We start from the raw sequence: 21125 nt of genomic DNA on the forward strand, positions 1-21125 counted from the left end.
CATCATTTCAAGGATCCAATACAAAATCTAATGTTTAGCATTCAAAGCTCTTCATAACCTAGTTCCCCTCCCACACTCTTTCCAGCTTCCTACACCTTACTCCCTACAACATACTCTTCCATTCAGTTACACTGGCAATCTGGCTTTTCTGAGAAAAAAACACTCCCTCTCTCAGCACTGGGCATTTTCTCTGACTGACTCCCATGCCTGGAATGCTCTCCTTCCTCATCCTAGCTTCATGGGCTTCCTTTCTTCCAAGTCCCACCTAAAAATCTCCTCTATCTAGAGGAATCCTTTCCCAATCCCTCTTACTTCTAGTGCTTTCTTTGTTTCAATTATTTCCTATTTATCCTTTTTTAACACATATAGCATGTTTGAATATATTTGTTTGTTTTCTCCTTCGTTAGACTGTGAGCTCCTTGAGGGCAAGGGCAATCTTTTCCCCCTTTTCACAGCCTCAGGGCTTAGTGTCTGGCACACAGAAGGTGCTTAACAAATGCTGACTGACTAACTGACGCACCTTAATGTTCTAGCCAGACTGGCCTATTCTTCATACATGACATTCTCCTATACCTGGAATGTTCTCCCTTCTCATCTCAGTCCCCTTTCAAGACTCAGCTCAAGCCCCATCTCCTACACAAAGTCCCTCCTGATTCCTCTAGTTGATGGTGTTCCTCCATTCAATTACATTTATTTTTATACATTTTCATTTGTTTGTGCATATGTTGTTTTCTTTAATTATGGAATGTAACCTCCTTGAGGAAAGGGGCTGTTTCATTTCATGTTGTATAAAGCCTGAAGCTTCATGTCATCAAAGAAAAACCAGAGAATATAAAATGATGAAGTCATAAGTTAAGATCTCCTGCTCCTAGAGTGAGATACCCATTACTTCCCTTTTCTCAAATGCCAAGTGCTCAGCAGTGTAGGTAGTACCTAATAGACATTTAACAAATGCTTACTAAATTGAACACGTACTTGCCTCTGTGTGATCAGACCTGATATAAAAGGCTCTGGGGCTTTCAGTATTGTTCAGCCTGATATTGGAGGTCCTGGACCTTAGGTGGCCCAGAGCCAGAAGACCTGAGCTCCAATTCAGCCTCAGACACTTACCAGCTACATGACCCTGGGCAAGTCACTTAACCCCGTTTGCCTCGGTTTCCTCACCTGTAAAATGAGCTGGAGAAGGAAATGGCAAATCACTCGAGTAAATCTGCCAATAAAACCCCAACTGGGGTCACAAAGAATTGGACGACACTGAAATGACTGAACAACACAACCAAAACAACTAAACAACAAGTGTGAAGCTCCTGATCATTTGTGTGGAAAAGATATGGGGGCTTTAGCGGACTACAAGCTCAATATTACTTAAGAATGCAACATGGCTAAAGCCCACTCCTTAGATGAGAGCAATTGCCTTGGGGAGAGAAGGGATCTGATTCCAGCTCTGACATGGACTGTTAGTATGACCTGGGGCAAGTCAATTTACCTCCCATAGCCTCAGATGAGATTGACTAGATCAGAGATGTCAAACAAGCAGTCTACAAGAGTCCTGAGTGTAGCCTAAACCAGATTAAAATGTAATCGGGAAATATTTAACAAAATAAATAAAAATACAATAAAACATAGATAATATTAATGTGTAGTCTTCTAAGTCAATATGTGGCCCACAGGGATTCATGTATGATTTATGTTTCCCTTTGAGTTCAACACCAGTAGACTAGTGATCTCCTAGGTTCCTTCCAGTTCGAAAATCCTGAGATGCTATAATCCTAAGTGATTATGGAAAGAGCACAACTCTGCTCCTGCAACAAACCCAAGCCTCACATGGGGTACCTGATCTCAAACTGTCCTGCAGGGGAACGATGGCCCAAAGAGGAAAACCACTGGGCAGAACCACCCTGTACATTCATCTAACAACTACCAGGCTGTGTTGCCAAGATTTTCCCAAACTACTGATGAGTCTGTCAGTTGGGAAAGAATCAAAGTCAACATATAGAAGGTCCAGGATTTCCCTTCCATTTCTCAGCCCTGTCACTGGGTCACGGGAAAGTATGTGATTAGCTCTTTAGAGAACCACACTGCTTCTGCTGAGGTGTTTGCAAATTGAATTGGTAATGATTTTCCCCCTGATCTGTCCAGGTAGAGTTCAGTCTGTAATTTCCAAGGTCAGCAGTAATACAAACAATGGCCCCCTCATAGCTTCAAAAGGGTAAAATGCCTCCCTAAGCATCTTACTTCCTACCAGGGAAGGCCTTGGGCACCTAGGAAGGAAGAAAAAGGGCCGTCAGAATCACTGTCAACCTAGGTAAAAGACCATACCAGAATACTGGAACCCATGCCCATTTAGAGCTCCTTAGCTTACGCCAATGAATAAGGCCAAGGGCTAAAAAGCAACCTCATGAAGTCTGCAACTAAGAAAGGACCAAAGTAGGGAGTTCTCATAATGAAGAGACTGCATTTAGGAGAAGAGGAGACACACAAATGGAACAAGGAAACAGCACTGAACTGGGATTCTACAAGACTTGGGTTCTGGACCCTGCTCTGCCACCTAAAGCAAATCAATTGGCCTCTTTGAATCTCAGTTTCCTCTACTGTAAAATAGTAACAATAATCCTTTCTCTGCCTCTCCCACAGGAATTTACCAACTCTTCACTACTAAGCCTTTTTTTTTTAAATTTTTAGGCAATTTGGGTTGAAGTGACTTGCCCAGAGTCACACAGCTAGTAAGTGTCAAGTGTTTGGTCTGAGGCTGCATTTGAACTCAGGTCTTCCTGACTTCAGGGCTGGCGCTCTACCACTGCGCCACCTAGGTGTCCCTCATTAAACTTTTTGAAAAAGTTGTCTACACCTAAGGCCTTCACTTAATTTCTCACTAACTACAGCCTCCTCAACCCCTCATAAGTAAGTTTCCAAATGCAATACTATCAAAACTGCTCTTTCAAAGGTCTCTAACGTCCCCTTGATCACAAATCCACTGGGCTTTTTTCAGACCTCACGTTCCTTGACCTCTGTGTTTATTGTTCAAAATGCCCTCCTACTCTCCTCCGGGCTTTAGAGGTGGCATACTTTCGTGGTTCTCCTCCTACTTGCTGACTTCATCTTCTTTTCCTTCTGATTTCACCTGAATGTTTGAAAAGGGTCTGTTCCTTATTGCTGCTCTCTTCTATCTCTTACATTTCCTTTCTTACTAATTCCATTCACTTCCAAAGCTTCAATTCCTACCTCTATACAAATGCCTTACCAATCCTGCCCTTTCTTCTGCCATCCAGAATAGCACCTCAAATTGCCTAAAGGGGATCTCCACCAAAATATCTCACTAACACTGCAAATTCCTTATGTCCAGCACCAGGCTTATTACCTTTCTTTCTAAAACTGTTCCTCCTGATTTATTATTACTCTATGACACTACTATTCACTGTCTACTATCCTTATAACCTTTACTAAGACTTTTCCCTCTCCCCTTGTATCCAACCAATTACTAAATCCTGCTATTCTTCCCCCTCAACATCTCTCAAACCTGTCCTTTCCTCCCCTCTTCCACTGTTACCAGCAGTGACCCCTAGTACACACCAGGGATTACTACACTAGTAATGTACCCTAGGACACACCCAGATTACTATCATTAGCTATGTAACAGCTCTTCACACCTCTATTCTCTACCTCACCCCAAGCGGTCACCGGCATACCACTAGATTCTTAGACCTAGACATGATCATGTTGCTCTTCTGTTAAAACATCTTCAGTGGTTCCTCTTGCTTAAATGAGAATGCTTAAACTTCTTCCTTTGCCTGGCACCTTACCTTTCCAGCACTACCCATTACAATACATACTCTATGTCTTGACCAAAACGAAATACTATCTGACCTTCCTACTTTTGAGCACGCTGCTCCATATCCCTAGAATATCTTTTCTGCCCCTCACTCTCCCTTGCCACTCTTGAATCCCTATCTTTTAAAAGAACCTTTCCTGATCTTAGGAATTAACAGTTTTTCCTGTTGAACCTTGCATAATCATCTGTCTCACAACTTTCTAATGCACTTCTCATGTGATTATGGGTCTGTCATTTGTGTATATGTTATCTTCTAACTTACTAACCCATGATTCCCATAAGTTCAGGGACTGGATCCTATATAAATTTTAGATCTACCCCAGTGCTGAGCACAGTATACTGCACACAACAGCTATTTATTAATTTGAAAAGAAACAGCACACACAATGCAAAATAATGCATCTGCAGAAACCATAATAAAAACTAATACATAAAAGGTATAAGCCAACTGACTTAGTGAAGTAGCATTAGATCCAGAATTTTAAATGACCCTAAAGAAGCCATCAGAAATTTAAAACACAAAAGCAAAAACAGGAAGGTCTGTAAATCAAGGGCTCTGCACACTTAATCTTCTGTTGAATGAAGGAGAACCAAATACTATTTGCATAATATTATTCTTCATCTCCAACTCCTTCAAGATGACTGAGAAAAGATGACCTTAGTAATTAAACTGAGAAATCCTGGCCTAACCCTAACAGAAGCGAAAATCAGTCCTTTCATTACTACTCCAGCCTTCTGCTTTAGGATAAACCAGCAGGACTTAGGTTAGAGAAAAATCAAGAATTTGCTACATTCCATATCTCCCTACTGCATGACCATCCCTATGCCCCATGAAACTACAAAAGCTGTCATTTTCACCCCCAGCACTAAGCAGAGCGCATTGCCTATAATGGACACTTTAATAAATATTTGCTTAATTGAACCGAATGAGATACTGGGAAAAATTATAAAACGATAAGGCTGGTAAGCTAGCCCGGCTGAAGCAGTTAGGCACTCCAAGGAAGAGACAGAAGACAGTTTGTTCCAGGCAAATCAAGCTACCACTACCACCTAGATAACTTAGCTCTTCCTGAGACCCAGATAGAGACATTTCAGCACCATGGGCCCAAAAGCTTTGGGAGTAATAGTGCCTCCCAAACTAATGAGGCTAGCCTAGCAACCCAACCTACTTCACCCAGCCATCCCTGAGGGAAGAAATCAGGTGGAGATGGGGCCCACATTTCTCTCTAACACCAAGTGCGGATCAATTGTCTGTGACCTATACAGGTAAGCACAAGAGCCCTGGGCAGGCTGGCACCCCTCAGGAACGGGTCCTATGTCCAACCCAGCCATCATCCTAGGAAGCAACTCCTGTGGAGGGGCAGCTTGGAAACTGCAACCACAAGTACTAAAAATTCAGAAAAGAAATTTCTCACCACCAAAATCTACTGTCAAATGGTTTCACGTCAGAAATTTACATGATTTTATCAGGAAATAATAATGATGACAACGATGATAGTAATATTGACAAACTGTCTAGCACACTGAGGCTTACAAAGCTTTTTACAAATATCTCATTTTATCCTCACAACCCTAAGAGGCTGGTGCCATTATTATTCCCATTTTACATAAAAGAACTGAGGCAGGCAGGCGTAAGTGATTTGCCCATAGTCACACGCCTAGCAAGTGTCTTAAGGCTGGTTTTGAACTCGGGTTTTCCTGACTCCAGGGTCCAGTCCTCTATCCACAAAGCTATCTAGAAATTCTATTAAAGATAACACTGCCATCTAATCTGGAACCTTCTAACTGACTAGCAGCTGAAACCTATATGTATTGTCTCCTCAATTAGGATGGAAGCTCCCTAGAGCCTGCAGGGGCTGTGTAACTTTCCTATTTGCATTCCCAGAGCTTAGCAGAGTGCTTTGCACACAGAAAACACTTAATGCTTTTTTATTCATTCATTCATACAGAACAACTTAATGGTATGTCTATCTAGGTGCAGAGAAATAGATCCAGAACTTTGAGTCTTCAAGAAGAGTTTCCCCACACAAAAGTCAGGTTCTTGCTAAAGATCAAATTAAAAAACCCCCTTGAGGAGAGGTGCCACAGCAGCCTAACTCTGAATGATTGAGAAGTTCTCAAGAATGAAATTCTGACTACCTAAACACAATCCAAAATGGAGAGTATTCTACAGACAAAGACGTGGCTGCACGAAGAATTCATGGCTTCAGCAAGTCATTGTCTCCTTAGGTAAATCACAACTTTTCTAGACTTCAGCTCTGTAAAAATTAAGCGGTTGTATCAGACAATCTCAAAAGTCCCATTCCCTCTCCTGGCTCTGCTCTGGCTCTTAGACTTTACCACCATTCCTCACTCTGCAAATTCCCTCAATGCTTGTGGCTTTCTTACCCTGAAATTCCCTCCAGCACCTCAGCCCCTTTTTCCCATTGATAAGCTCTTCTAGCAACTCCCATTGGGAAGGGCCCAAATCAGCTATCCTTCATTCCCTCTCCCAGCTCTGATTCTGCCTCTCCAGATTTTCTCTGCCATACCCCCTTCTCAGGTATCTTTCTTCCCCTTATTTCCCACCCCAAGCCCTCTTTTTCAGTTTCCTTTTACATTTTGTCTTCCCCTATTAAACTGTAAGTTCCTTGAGGCCAGACACTGGGGTTTTTTTACCTCACATTTGTATCACATGCTGGAAATAACATGCACTTAATAAATGCTGGTTGACTTTTTTGATTCCCTTCCAGCTCTAATATTCTGTGACTCTGAAGATTTTGTCTTTATTTTAGCACTACAAGATGAGATGACCAAGTGTCCCAAGAAATGATGATGCTTGCTGCCTTGTCCCTTCCATATTAGGAACATTTTGGTGAATAAACTTTACTAAGATATAGTTCCAGTCATACCAGAAGGAGGGCACCAAGAAAAACTAGACTTATGAATTCCCCCATCCCCCACCAAGATCCACAATCCCCAAGGCTTCTGTCAACTATATCAGGGCCAGGTTAAAGAAAACATCCTCAACATATGATTTTGATCCCAGATTTGTGGGTGAAGTTTGGATTCAGTCAGAGGGCCGGCCACACTTGTGGAACTAGAGGGCCAGATGTGGCCTCAAGGCCAAAGGTTCCCCACCCCTGCAAATTGTACAACAAAATAATGAGTCAAGCCCTGATTTACAGTATGAGTTCCAAGATGTAAATGTTCACAGAAAATTTAACAATCAGCTCTTGCTAATTTAAACTCCAGCTGTCAGACACAGATGCTGTATCCTTTGGTTTTGCTTAAGCATCCTTCTGTACATTAAGAGAGGGTTCTATAGAGAGGAGAAGGGAAAGCAGAGAAGTAAGTAACTGGGAAGTGATGGTGGTATAAAAACCAGAAGACAACAAAAAAAAAACTTTAAAAAAACAGTAAGGTGTTCTGCATTAGGAAAGATAAAAAGTTTAGGTAAAACACGTTCTCAGGCTTCAGGGAAGACCACATCTACCAGAGTTCACACAATGACACACATACAAATAACAACAGTATACAATACACACCAGAGCAACACTCCCTTTACATAAGGATATAAGGGATAAAAATACTATCTCATGTACCAAAAGGGAGTCCAGAGTCAGAATTACTAGCTCTAAGATCACTCGGCAAGTGGTCCAGAGCTGAATCCAACAGATATCTCAACTTCACTCTATGATCCAAGTCATCCCCTTCCCTCAAGTCCCCAAGGTCTGAGGCCATGGGCTCTAGAGAGATTCCCAGGTTCCAGGGCCCTATTATTTCCCCTCAACTAGCAGTGTTACATATTTCCCCAGCCCTAACTTTAGCCTATAGAAATGCAGATAGATTCTCCCCTGCTCTCAGGCACATTAATTACTCACCTTTGCCATTAGAAGTACAGTGAGATCCTGGTTATAGATGGCTGTCCTTCCTGCTCCAAGAGGACCAAAATGACATCACTATGTTGGGGTTAAGGTACAGTGTGTCTGACTATGGTTGATCAGACCAATATGAGCCAAAGGCTCTACCACAGGCTGGGCACAAATAGCCCATATAAACATTTAGAATGGAGACGTCTCTAATTTTGCGCATTACACATTTCTTTTGAGCTACTGCAATCCTGCTTTGCTTATAGAGCACAGTGCCTTAATGGAACCATCTTCACAAAAGTTTTTGTAAGTGTTTTTGTGTTTCAATCTCAGCATAGGATCCCTGTCTGCAGTTGTAAGGAGGCCAAGGATACGTCAGGTAAAGCAAACAATTTTTTGAGCATCTTTTCTAGCCCCTTCCTCACACTAGGGGGTGAATAGTGTGGTCCTTAAAAAAAAAAGCTGCTTAGACACCCAGGGGCTGCTGAATCCCACTGCTGCATCAGTCCAGTGAGAATACGACCCTATGGCGTGGGCTAGCTGTGTACACGGTTGTAAGTACAGCTCCCAGTACATCTGCCCCTGCTGCTTCAACACCTGCCTGTCACTACAGGACTCTGAGGTAGGTAAAAATGGTAAAACTATACAGACGATGTCTTTTAACTCACGCACACATTGGATTTAAATGAGGCAGAGGTGCTCAAAGTCATCAGCCTTACCCTCTCTTCTAGTCACTGAAGTCCAGCAGCAAGACAAAAGCCAATACGACTGGCTCTGGCCTAGGATGCAGCGGAAAACCTTGGCATCTTTGATGTCTGACCAAGCTCTATGTGCTCCAAAGCACCTGCTTGAGCAGCCTTCATGGCTGTTGGAACAAAATGTTTTTATCTGCCCATTCCACTGGGGAAGTCTTCCCCTGTTTGAGGTAGACATCCACCTGACTCACCGACAGGTTTGAGGCCCCACGGTTACCCTCAGACTAATTTAGCCTGTCTGCCAAAACAGTTTGCTGGGGTGTGGCCGCTGAGTATGATATGGCTTCTTGGAGCCACAGGTGAGAGTTGGCCAGCAGGGAGAGTCCAAGGGTAGAAAGCAACCCTGAAAAGGGCTCAACAGCCTTCACACTGGAGGTACTAGTCTTCCCTGAACACTCATACACAACAGTAGCTAAAGAGGGCCTCAAATCAATAAACAGTAATCACACCTGATTTCAGCACTCAAAGACAGCTTTTACAGTGTTTGGAACTTAGAGGAACTATTACTTGCATTATTCTTAGATGACAAAATACAAGAGTTAGAAGGGACCTAAGAAGCCATCTAATTCAACCCAGATCTAAGTAAGAAAGCCCTCTACAAGGGGAGGAATCTTGAGCTTTGTGAATTTGGGAAAGGCACTTTCGCAATCTAGAAAGAAGTTTCTTCTCCTATAAAATGAGAGAACTGGGTTCAATGACCTTAAAGACCTCTTCCAAGTCTAAATCCTATGATCCTTGGCTAATGCTACAATATGTTCTGCTAGACTATACATACATCTTTGTAACTGGTTTCCGTTCTTCCTTTCTCAATGCAGGGAGGGATGGTGAGAGGGAAAGAATTCTAAACTGAAAATAAAATTCAATTAAAATAAATAAATCCTATGACATCTGAGTGTAGGGATCATCTCGTACTTTGTTTACAGATCCCTCTCCTGCCAGTACCATGCTCTGCACATTGAGTGAGGATAATCACACCAGACCCTACTGAGTATGATCTGGCTAGGAAGATTTGTTCTGATGCAGATGACAGAGGGGCACTGACATATCCACAGATCCCCAAGATTTGCCAATCTTGGGTCAGAGGTCTCCTGTTCCTTCCCTCTCCCAGTCTATTTCAGGATGATTCTGAAAACTCTATGCATAATTAAAAAATCTTTGCAAAGCCTCCTCACTTCCCTCCCCCCACCTCAAAATATCAAAGGTCAAAGTCAATGATAGGGATGTCCTGAATCACTGAAGCCAAATAGCTTTCCTATTAGGCTATAACATATTTGCCAAAGCCTGTTTGCTACTAATAGACTATTAGTATCCAGTTTAGGGGGCAGGAATGCAGCTGAAAAATCTGGCAGGAGAGTGAGCCAGTGAGACTTCAGGACCAGTGCCAGGTTCAGGAGGCATGTGACCCATATAGCTCAGATGCCTGGCACAGGAGGGGCTCCACCAGGGAAGCCAGCAAGGTGCTCAAGGCAGAAGAGTCCATAGGGAGAAAAGGCCAGGAGCCATGTTCAGAAAGAAGAGAGAGTAGGGCAAGGGTAGGATATTATAGTGAGCTTCCCTGGATGGATCTTCTTAGAAGGAAGAGCAGGACTGAGATAGGGATAGTCCCATGGCTCTGATATCCCAAAAGCAAAAGTCAGGGACCATAATGTCACAGGATTAAGAACTGAAAGGAGCCCTAGAGAAATATACTCCAAGCCCCTCATCTTACAGTTAAAGAAACTGAGTCCCAGAAAAGGTTGTCATCTTCCCAAGGTCACATACTTAAGAGCTAGCTGAGACACAATTCAAACCTAGGTCCCTTAATTCTGAATTTATTGTCCTTTCCACTAGACCACACTGGGGAGCTCTGGGATATTATCCAGAACAGCAGATGGGAAGATACCTGGACAATTCTGAAACAGATACAGGGAACCTGCAGTCCTAGGCAGATCACTGGAGTGGGGACTGGAAGCAAGGGAGTGAATAATAGCTCAACATTTGGTTAAAGAAATCTTTCCCTCATAATGCTGTGAAGCAGTTAATGAAAGTATTATTAACCCCATTTCACATACAGGGAAACTGAAGCTCAGAGAAGTGAAGACACTTGCCCTAGGTCACACGTATACAAAGTATCAGAACCAAGAAGAGGTCTAATTATTCAAAAAGTTCTATGCTTTAACCATCCTTGGGAAAACTTAGGAAAAAGTATCTTTCTCTACTCTCTATCTTTAGCTAGTTATATACCTCCATATATACTAACCCCACCCTTAAATGTGATTACATTAAGTACCATCATTATGTTTCACTTGGGTTTAGAAACCGGAGAGCAAAAGAGAACTGTGGTATATTGGAAATAACATTGGATTGGGAATCAGAAGAAGGTCAGAAGACCGCTATATAATGGTCAGCTATTATCATCTATTTTATAACTTTATCTCTCTATACTTCTCTTTCCTCATCTGTAAAATGGGAATAATGATACCCACACTATCTACATGGTTGTGAAAGTACTTTGTAAATCATAAAGCACCACAAAAATGTTAGTTGTCATCATCACCATCATTATCATTGTTAAAAGGAATCCCTGCTCAGGACATGCATTGCTTGAAGGTATTTTCGGACTGGAGCTAACAAGAGTCACTGAAAAACCAAACTTATGTAACCAAGGGGCACAGCTAAAAAGCTCTGTCCACATGCTCTCCATGTCAGATCAAGAAGCTATGAAAAGTCACAGTGCCAAGCAGCCAAGCTAAACATTGGTTTTCAAAATGCTCAGAAAAGAGCATCCCTGCAGCAGCACTCCTTCCTCTAGGACATAAGGGCCTCTGGCACCTGAACATGACCGCCTGAGCCCCTGAAACTTGACACTATCACTTATGACGCCTTTGATGGAACTAGTATCAGGGAAGAGGCCAACTATGTGAACTGTGATTCACCACTTCCCTGGAGGTCTGAGGTGACAGTGACAGGAGAGCTTCAGACTAGGGCATCAAAGACAAGCTAGAGAAAAAGGAAAGGAATGGTTAGGCTGACGCACAGAGCTGTCATAATGACAAGGGAAGACCAAAGAAAGACACAGACTTATGGGATGTCAGAAAGACTTTGGAGATCATTTAGTCAAACACTTTGAAAATAAGGAAACTGAGGCCTAGGCAAAGGGATTGTCTTGCCTGTGATCACATCATATTAGTGAAAGAGCTGGAATTGGTATCCAAAGTTCTCTGCAGATGCAGTGCTCTTTCCACTATACTACACTGCACTGCCTCTCAAAGAACAGACTAGTACAACTCTTACAATGCAAGACAAACTCTCAACAGCCTCTTTGGTTTCCTCGTCTTTCCCTCTAAATGGTTTCTGCATGGAAGGGTGGCAAGGGAATAAAGGAAGAATAGTGGGGAAGCATCCATGGAGCATAATAACAAATACCAGTCACCCTCTCCACCTCTCCAAAGCTTTTACTGTATTGGGGGGAGGGGAGGGGTGGCTAAACTTCTATTCTGGAAGACAATAGAAATTAGTTTCTCAACTAACAAGGAGGTGTTCATTCATCCCTACTGGAAGGCAAAGAGGGTCTTTTGCCTGCCAGCTCAGGACAGGGTTTCAGCTGTTTCCCAGTTACTCAGACTAAGGTTCCTGCATTCACCCTGGAGAAAATGCAAAGACCAAAACCAGAAATTTTTTCCCTTAAGGACCCAATGGGAATCCCCTCCTACACCAAACCCTGATGTCTTAGAAAACACTAAGGAAATCCCTGGATGAACAAAAATCTTAAAGCTTTATTATACAGTAAACTTATGAAGCTGTCTGGGGGAACAGGATTGGCTCTTTCTCACAGGGTATCCCTGGGGCTCTCAGAAAGACCCTCCTGCTCATGAGGGCATGAGTTCATGAGGGCACTCTCTAAAGAGGATTCCCTGAGTAGCTCTCTTGGGAATCACAGAATCTCAAGAGTTAAGAAGGGACCATAAAAGAACATCAAATTCAACCTGTCCCTGAATAAGAATCTCCCTCTTACAATATCCCTAACAAATGGTCATCTCGCTTTCACTTGAAGACTTCCAGTGATGAGAAACTAAGTGCTATTTTTGTAAATACTACCATTCTACTTTTGGACAACCATTTGGAAGTTTTTCCATACTTCAAGCCAAAATCTCTGTTAAGTTCTACCCACTGGCCTCATTCTGTCCTCTGGGGTCAATTAGATCAAGCCCAAAGTTTATTCCACCAGACAACCTTTCAAATACTTGAAGACAACTATCATGTCTTCTGTAAGAGTTTTTCTCTTCTAGATTAGACATCTCTAATTCCTTTGGTCTCCATTCCTTTTACCATCTTAGTCACCATCCTCTGCGTACACTACAGTCTTGTCAGTGCCCTCCTAACACTGTCTCTGATACTTACTGTCTTTTGTGACATAAGGCAAATCACCTAATCTCCCTAGGTCTCAGTTTTCTTATCTGTAAAATGAAAGTGTTAGATTAAATGCCCTCTGAGGTCCCTTTCAGCTCTAAATCTATTCCTAATCCCCCTGTAACCTTCCTCTTTCAGCCTCTCTTTGCCCCACAATCTGAACCTTGGAAGTCAAGGCTTGCCCAGACTGACAAGGGCTCTGGAGCTCTGTTTAAGGCTCAGTCCTGCCTGGAATACCCTACCAAAACCCAAGCAATAGAACACTACAACCAATCCAAAGATTGGTTCCCCAGGACTCACATCATCCCCTCAGGCCAGTTAGACACGTCAAGTCCAAATTCAACCATAGGCCCTAGTGTGACCGATCAGCACGGCTGCCTCTGCTGGGTGTACTGTAAACACTGCATGCTATTATTACTAATTGCCATAATTACATGGGTGGTAAATTGGAAACTATTTCTGAGGTCTATAAAAAGGTTTTTGTCTCTTCTGCTGGAAAGCCTCCTTGAGTGTCTGTCAAATGTGAAGAGATCAATCGAGGTGGTTTTGGGAGGCCAACTGCTCAGCAGTAATCCTCAAAATTCCTTTGAATTTCAACATAATACTAATGTTGCATAGCCAGAAATCAAGACAGAGTTCCTGGTGGATTCTGCCCCAGGTTTTCTTCAGTCTCCTTCATGCCAACTAACTACAGGAGAAACTGAGGCGGAAGAAACAATCACCTTGAAAAAGAGGGCATCAAAGACAGGAAGGGGCCCACTACTTGTGTGACCTTCTGCAAGTGAGAAGCTAAGTGCCTAGAAAAGTCCAAACAAAGGGGAATGAGGAGGTTGAACTAGCTGAAGCTTCTTCCAGTTCTAAATCCTCTGAGCTGAGAAAGCCAAAGTGGCCTGGCCAGCCACCATGTCAGCTCTCCCACCATAGGTCCCTCAGCAGAAATGTAGGCAGGCTAGAGAGATTAGAGAGCAGGCTACAGGCAAGGAGCAGAGAGGGGGAGCTGGCAGGAGGGAGAGATGGACAAGAAAAAAGACAAAGCCATAGGAAGTCTCTGGCTGGAGTAGAGTTTTAGTAACATTCTGCAATCCCCACAGGCTAACACAGCCAGCACTGCTGCTGAACAATGCAGTTTTGAATTCAATTAAAGCGATTATCTGTTGTGCCAAATAAATTGTGTACAGCATATATCCTGCAGCACTTTACACCTTCAGGCTCATTATTTTCTAACTGTTTCCTCCTGTTTATGCGCTTTCAAATTAAATTGCTGATAATAAGCGCCAAAATAAAAAATGAGCGCACCTTGTCCGAAGAAAATTGATTCTCCCTTTTCCTGAACCAGGCGATTGCCAGGTTTTATATACTCGGTTCCTGGTGATCATTAGTAATTCAATTTTCTTTTTATTAGCCCCCTTATCTGCTGAGCAATATAGTGGCAGAGCTGACCTCTTTCGCACGGGTAAATGTTTAAAATCTTTTCCCTGATTAATTTTGCCAGTTAAGAAAAAGAGGAGAAATGGGCCAGCTCTTAGCCATCACAATGAATAAAGCTTAATGTTGATTGTGATGGAATTTCTAATGCCAGGGAAATTGATTGAACGCAGCAATTATGCTGCAATAGTAACTCAAGGGAAATAGGCTCACTTTCTCCCGGCCACAGCCTTTTGGTTATTTAAAACAATCCAATTTGCAAGGATAATTATATATTAGTGTTTTATCTGCCACTTGAAATGAACAGGGGAGTTTTGATACTGGCCGAGCATTAGCAGGTTATTGCTGCAAATTACTTGATATCTGCTTTCTTTCACATAAAGAGGAAATTAGGCAATCCATTACCCAGAAAAGGTGGCTAGGCCTAGATAAGAGGGGCAAGAGTGCCCTCTGCTGGCCCACGCACGCAAAAGCTCATGGTGAAGGGATCCAAAAAGAGGGAGGCCTCTACCACCATGTCAAGGCCACGGCCCTCTCCAGTCTACAAATATTTATTCATCGCTTACTATTTGCATGGCTGTGCTTAGCACAGGGGATACAAAATCTAAAGAGCAACCACATGGTCTTGAGCTTCAAGAAGGTCCAAATCTGGCAGGGGATGAAACTTAGATACAAATTACTACATTAGATACAAAATTGCACGAGCCTATGAGAGGTCAAACAGAGAGCAATCAGGTATGTGAATGGAGAGTAATCACATATAGACAGGGGAGCTGGGGCACGCTTCATGGAAGATGTGGCACTTGGACTGCACCTTGAAGTAAAAGGAAATGTGAAGAAAGCTCATTCTATGCAAAGGAGTACAGTCTAAACAAATGAGGAGGCAAAAGAAGTTAGCATGAGATTCAGGAAAGTATCATTGGAAAGCAGGATGAGTAAAGGGAGGATGAACCTGAAAAGGGAGTCTGGAGTCAAATTGTAACTTCCCTGAAGGCCAAACTGAAATATATATTTTATCTTATTGGCAGCAGTTAGCCATAGTAGGTTTGTGAGAAAAAATGTTTGCTCATGGTCAGACCCATACACTAAGAAGATGATTGAGGCATAGCAGAGAGACAGAGTGGGAGAACCGAGGGGGAGGGAGGAAGGGGACTACTGACGAAAGCTATTGGCTCTTACAGTTGAGAATGGTCCGTGTATACATAAATACACGCACACACACATAACCACTTGCCCCCTAAGAAATGAGAACCTGCAAAGCTACTGCCCACCCATCAAGAAGGAAAATGTAATTTGAAGAGCCAATTACTGATGTGCAGAAACTGGAAGTCAAAACGCAAGGAAGCAATGATGCCCTCTGCCACTATCTCCTCCTTCACCTTGTGTCACATGAGAGGGACAGCCTACCTCCTTGCCAAGGCAATTTGTCGTTGTTTTTCAGCTGTGTCCAACTCTCCACGACCCTACTTGGGGTTTTCTTGGCAAAGATACTGAGGTGGTTTGCCATTTCCTTCTCCAGTTCATTTTACAGATGAGAAAACTGAGGCAAAGAGGGTTAAGTGACTGGCCCAGGGTCACACAGCTAGTAAAGTGTCTGACACCAAATTTGAACTCAGGAAGATGAGTCATCCTGACTCCAGGCCTGGCACTCTCTCCACTGTGCCACTTAGCTGTCCGTCTACATACACAAGTGATTCCATTGTGTCTTGTACTCCCAAGCAGACTCCCCACTCTATCATCCCTATATTTTTCTTCAATTTTTCTCTTTCTACTGGCTGCTGTACCACTGCCTATAAATATGTCCATGTTGCCTCCATCTCCAAAAAAATCTCTTTTGATCCACCCACGCATCCCTACTAGCTATCATCTCATATCTCTCTCCCTTTTGTGGCTAAAATCCCTGAGAGAGAAGGCTGTCTACAATCGATGCCCCTACCTCCTTTACTCTTTCTCTCTTCCTAACTCTCTACAGTCTGGCTTCTGACCTCATCATTCAACCAAAACTGCTCTCTCCAAAGTTACAAATGATCTCTTAATTAATTGCCAAAATCGAATGGACTTTTCTCAAGCCTCACCCTTCTTGTCCTCTCTGCAGCCTTTAACATTGCGACCAACTTCTTGTCCTTGAGACTCTCTTCTCTCTAGGTTTTCAGGACACTCCTCTCTCCCAGAGCTCCTTTTCAGCCTTTGTTATATCTTCATCATTATGTAAAGCCCACTGACTATGAGTGTCACACACAGAGGTCAAACAGAGAGCAATAAGGTATCTGAATGGAGAGGAATCACATATAAACAGGGGAACTAGGGCAGGCTTCATGGAAGATGTACCAGTTGGGCTGGGCCTTCAACTAAGAGGATTTTGGGAGGCAGAAACATGAAGAAAGATCATTCTAGGCAAATGAGAACAGTCTGAGTAAATGAGGAGAAAAAAGATGTTAGGATGAGGTCAGCAAAGTGTCTGTTAGAAAGTATTATTTCCTCTATCAATACTATTTCACTTGGTGATGTCATCAGTTCCCATGAACTCAATTATCATCTCTATACTGATGATTCTTAATCTACTTATCCAGCCCTAACCTCTCAGTAGACCTCCAAGTACACATTTTCAAATGCCTGGTAGACATCTCAAACTGGAAGTCCCATAGACACCTTAAATTCAGCATGTCCAACACTGTACTCATTATCATTATCTTTCCCCAAAAACCCCATCTCCCTCTTCCTAACTTCCCTGTTATTTTTAAGTGAGGATACCACCATCCTACCAGTCACCCAAGCTCACAACCTAGATGTCATCCTCAATTCCTTGCCCTCTCATACTCCTTGTAGCCAAGGCCTATTGTTTTTACCTTTCTACTAACTTCCCCATATACCCCTTTCTCTCCTCTGACATTGCCACCACCCTGGTATCCTTCATCATTACACCTAGATTATTCCAAGAGGACATGGTTGGTCTCCCTACCACAAGTTTCTCCCTACTCCAGTCCACCCTCCACCCAGCTGACAAAGTGATCTTCCTAAAGCACATGTCTAACCGTGTACTTCCATTCTCAATGATCTCTAATGGCTCCCTATTATTTCCAGGATCAAACATAAAATCATCTGTTTGGCATTCAAAATCCTTTATGATCTCCTACTACCTTTCCTGTCTTCTTACACCTTACACCCCACCACATACTCTGCAATCCAGTGACACTGACCTGCATATATAGGCACTTAATAAATATTTACTGACTGGCAGACTGCTCTTGAACAAAGAAATAAATGGTATTGTTATGCAAAAGTCAGGCCCACTGCCTAGAAGAGCCCCCTCATCTCTGTCTCTCAGAATCTTTATCTACCTGCAAAAGGCTTTACTCAAGGGCTACCTCCTCTACAAAACTTTCCCCATCCTTTCACAATTGTTCATTTTCTCTCCCTTATCAAATTACCATGAATTGTAATTATTTGGTATTTTATATCCCCTCTCCCAAAAAATGCAAGCTTTTTGAAAGGAGTTTTTGTCTCTAAATACCTACTGCCTAGCAGTGCCTTGCACATAATAGATGCGCATTAAAATGTTTGTTGAACTGAATACAACATGAAAATGAGAAGAATTACCAATATGTTGGATAACGACAGGGTCCAAATAAATCATGAGGCTAAAACTAAAGGACAAATCCAGAAAGATGAAAATAAACAGGGATAAATATAAAGTCTTAAACTTAAGTTAAGAAAAGCACCTGCACTAGAACAGGGAGTGGGCACTGGAGGAACATAGAAGAAGGGCAACAGAACAAGCATTTACTAAGCACCTACTACTATGTGCCAGGCACTGTGCTAAGCGCTTTATAAACATCATCTTATTTCAGCTAAATGACAACTCATGTGAAAAAGACTTGGTTTAGTGGGTGGTTTGGTGAACTGCAAGTTCAAAATATGTCAACAGTGAGACCTGTAGTAACAAAAACAAACACATAATAGAACAAGAGTACCCAAACTGAGGGTCATGACAATCCTACTACACTCTACTCTGCTTAAATCACATCTAGAATTCTGTGCTCATTTCAAAGTACTACATCTTAGGAAATATACTGACAAGAAAGATAATGAAGCCTGTGTCACATGAGGACAACCTAAAGAAACTAGAGCTGTTTTAACATGAAGAGAAAAACTTGGGTAGCTGTCTTCAAGTACCTGAAGTCTATGCATATATAGAAAGGGGACTAGAATTTTTTCCACCTGGTCCCTGGGAACAGAACTAGGACCAATGTAAGAAAAAATGACATATAGAGGGGTCAACTCCAGCTAAAACTTAAAAAAAAAACTTCTTAAAAATTAGTTATCCAAAAAGCAGTGTGTTCCCCATCCCCGGAGGTTTTCAACTGGAAGCTAGATAATAACTTCTCAGTAACATTGTAAAGGATGATTCCTGCCCAGGCAGGAGTTGGAATAAATGACTTCCAAGATCCCTTTCAACTCTGAGATCCTACTATTCTACAACCATACACAGAACACCCAACATCTCAAAGAAAGTGTTATTTCCTGCCCTAAAGGCAAATGTAACTCATTGGCAGTGAAGGGACCCTAAGACAGTTTCTCCTAGGAGTTAGTTCCTCAGGCTCTAACAGTTATTCCTAGGCTTGCTGGAGCTAAGACACCATTGATCTGATTCTTTCCCATTGAGTAGCCAACAAAGGGGAAACCTGTCAGTTGAACTGGAAGCAGGCTGAAATCTGACTTAAAGACAATCAGCCAGAGATCAGATGTTCAGAGCTGATACTTCTCCAAAATCATAGGCTCTCTAGTGAAATACTCTTTCCCCTAAGGACCATAATGTGACTTTAAGAGCCCATGTCTGCTCACAGCACTTCAAACTCAAACTGTCCAAGGCAAAACTCTCTTTTACTACCTAAAATTCACCCTGCACCAAATTTCCTTATTTCTACTGAGGGCACCACCATCCTCCTAATTACTTAGGTTCACAACCTCAGAGACATCTTCTATTCTTCCTTCTCCCTCACCAATTAGGTGTCACATCTTGTCAATTCTACCTCTACAATATCACTTACATTCATTTTTTTCTCTTTATTTACCTGGCAAACACCCTAGTTAGGGTTCTTACCTAGTTCTAGACCTTTGTGGCCTCCTCACCCTAGAAGTACTCTACTCTTGAAGCTCCTTCCTCTGACTGGCTGGTTCTTCCCAGAACCACTATTTTAATGAAAGTGCCCAAGCCACCTGTCTTTCTTCTTCTCCAGGCACCATTCCTTACTCTCCAGATCTTCTGCACTGAATCCCTACTTAAGGCACCTTCTCCCTCCCTCCCTCAACTTCAGCTTCCTTTTACGTGTTGTCTTCCCCAGATGGCATATAAGCTCCTTCAGGGCAGAAACTGTCTTTCTGCTTGTTTCTGTATTCCCAATGCTTAGCACAGTAACTCCCAAAGAAAAGCAGATTCAGAGGAAGTGCATTCCAGATGTTGTGGCCAACCTGTGCAAGGGCTTGGAGGCAGGAGATGGAATTGTAAAGTTTGGAGAACAATAGTAGGCCAGTTTGAGTTGAAAGGGATCTTGTGAAGTAAGTCTAGAAGGGGAGTCTAAAGCCAGCGTGGGAAAGGCTGTAAAAGTTTGTTTTTGATCCTAGACATAATGGGAAAACACTAAAAAATCTTGAGCAGGGGAGGACCATTGCTAGACCCCTGCTTTAGGAAGATTATTTCAGCAATTATGTAAAGAATAAATTGAATGGGACACAGAGACTGAAGGAGACCAGAAGGGAGGCTATTATAATTGTAAGCCTTTAGAAAGTCTTACTATTTGGCTTAGAAAGGTTAATTGACTTGTCCAGAGTCCACAGCTAAGAAGTACCTGAGGCAAGATTTGAACCAAAGACTTTCTCACTCTGAGTCCAATGCTCTAATTCACAATACACACTGCCTCATATAAGAAGCCACAGAATATAATGGAAAAGCATGAAGCTAGAGGACCTGCATTCCAGTCCTGTCACTGCCCTTTACAAGTTGAGTGATTTCCAGAAAGTCACTTCACCTCTCTGGCCTCGGTTTCCTCATGAGTAAAATGAAGGGCTTGGACTACAAAAGGTCATAGCCAGAAAGGAATTTAGCTTCCATCAAAGTCCAATCATACTGTTTTACAGAGAAGGGCACTGAGGAACAGAGAGGTTAATGGACCTGCCCCAGGTCACTCAGCTAGTAAGGGTCAGAAGCAGTATCTGAGTCCAGATTTCCAACTCCAAGTCCAACCCTTTAACTAGCAGGCCATGCTGCAGAAGTCCCTTTCACTTTTAATAATCTGAGGCTGTAATGTAGGAGGTAAAGTAGCAGATTCCAGAAAGTTACCAGGAAAGCACTGTAAGAGATGATCCCCCTGCTTTTTTCTCAAAGGACACTGAAAAAGCAGCTTTCCAAGAATCACTGGATCTACTCCAATGGAGTGGTTCAAGCTGGCCTCAAAGGCCCAGGTTATCTCTAGTTTAACTCGACCTCGGGCCCCAAAGTTGGCTCTGTTGTATTAAAAGCCACAACTTCCTACCAAGTGTGAATAACATCCTGGTGCCAAATTGAATGCTTCATCAGTCCAGGGGTAAGTCTATACAGACAGACAAAATTCTTCCTTTAAGCCAGCCAGACACATTGCTGCACTACTTCTATGACTTGGCCCAAAGTGGACCATCATCCTATATAGAGTCTATCTCTGATGCACAAAGCCAACAGGTCAATTAAATTCAAAACACAAAACCTACTGTGTTCAGAAGACTATGCCAGGCACTAAGGAAAATAAAGTTGAGACAGTCCATTATCCCTGCCCTCATGGAACTTAACAGTCCAGAAAGGGTATGTGACCTAGACAGCTAACAAAAGTACAAGATTAATGCATC

The 21125-nt window shown here is 42.6% G+C and overlaps 1 protein-coding gene across 1 annotated transcript in view; it reads right to left on the reverse strand.

Annotated features, from left to right (window-relative positions):
- ZC3H3 (zinc finger CCCH-type containing 3) overlaps positions 1-21125 on the reverse strand; it is a 524599-nt gene that overhangs the window by 478833 nt on the left and 24641 nt on the right.

Source organism: Phascolarctos cinereus, unplaced genomic scaffold, assembly GCF_003287225.1.
Source record: "Phascolarctos cinereus isolate Bilbo 61053 unplaced genomic scaffold, phaCin_HiC Scaffold_4;HRSCAF=312, whole genome shotgun sequence".
NCBI lineage: Eukaryota > Metazoa > Chordata > Mammalia > Diprotodontia > Phascolarctidae > Phascolarctos > Phascolarctos cinereus.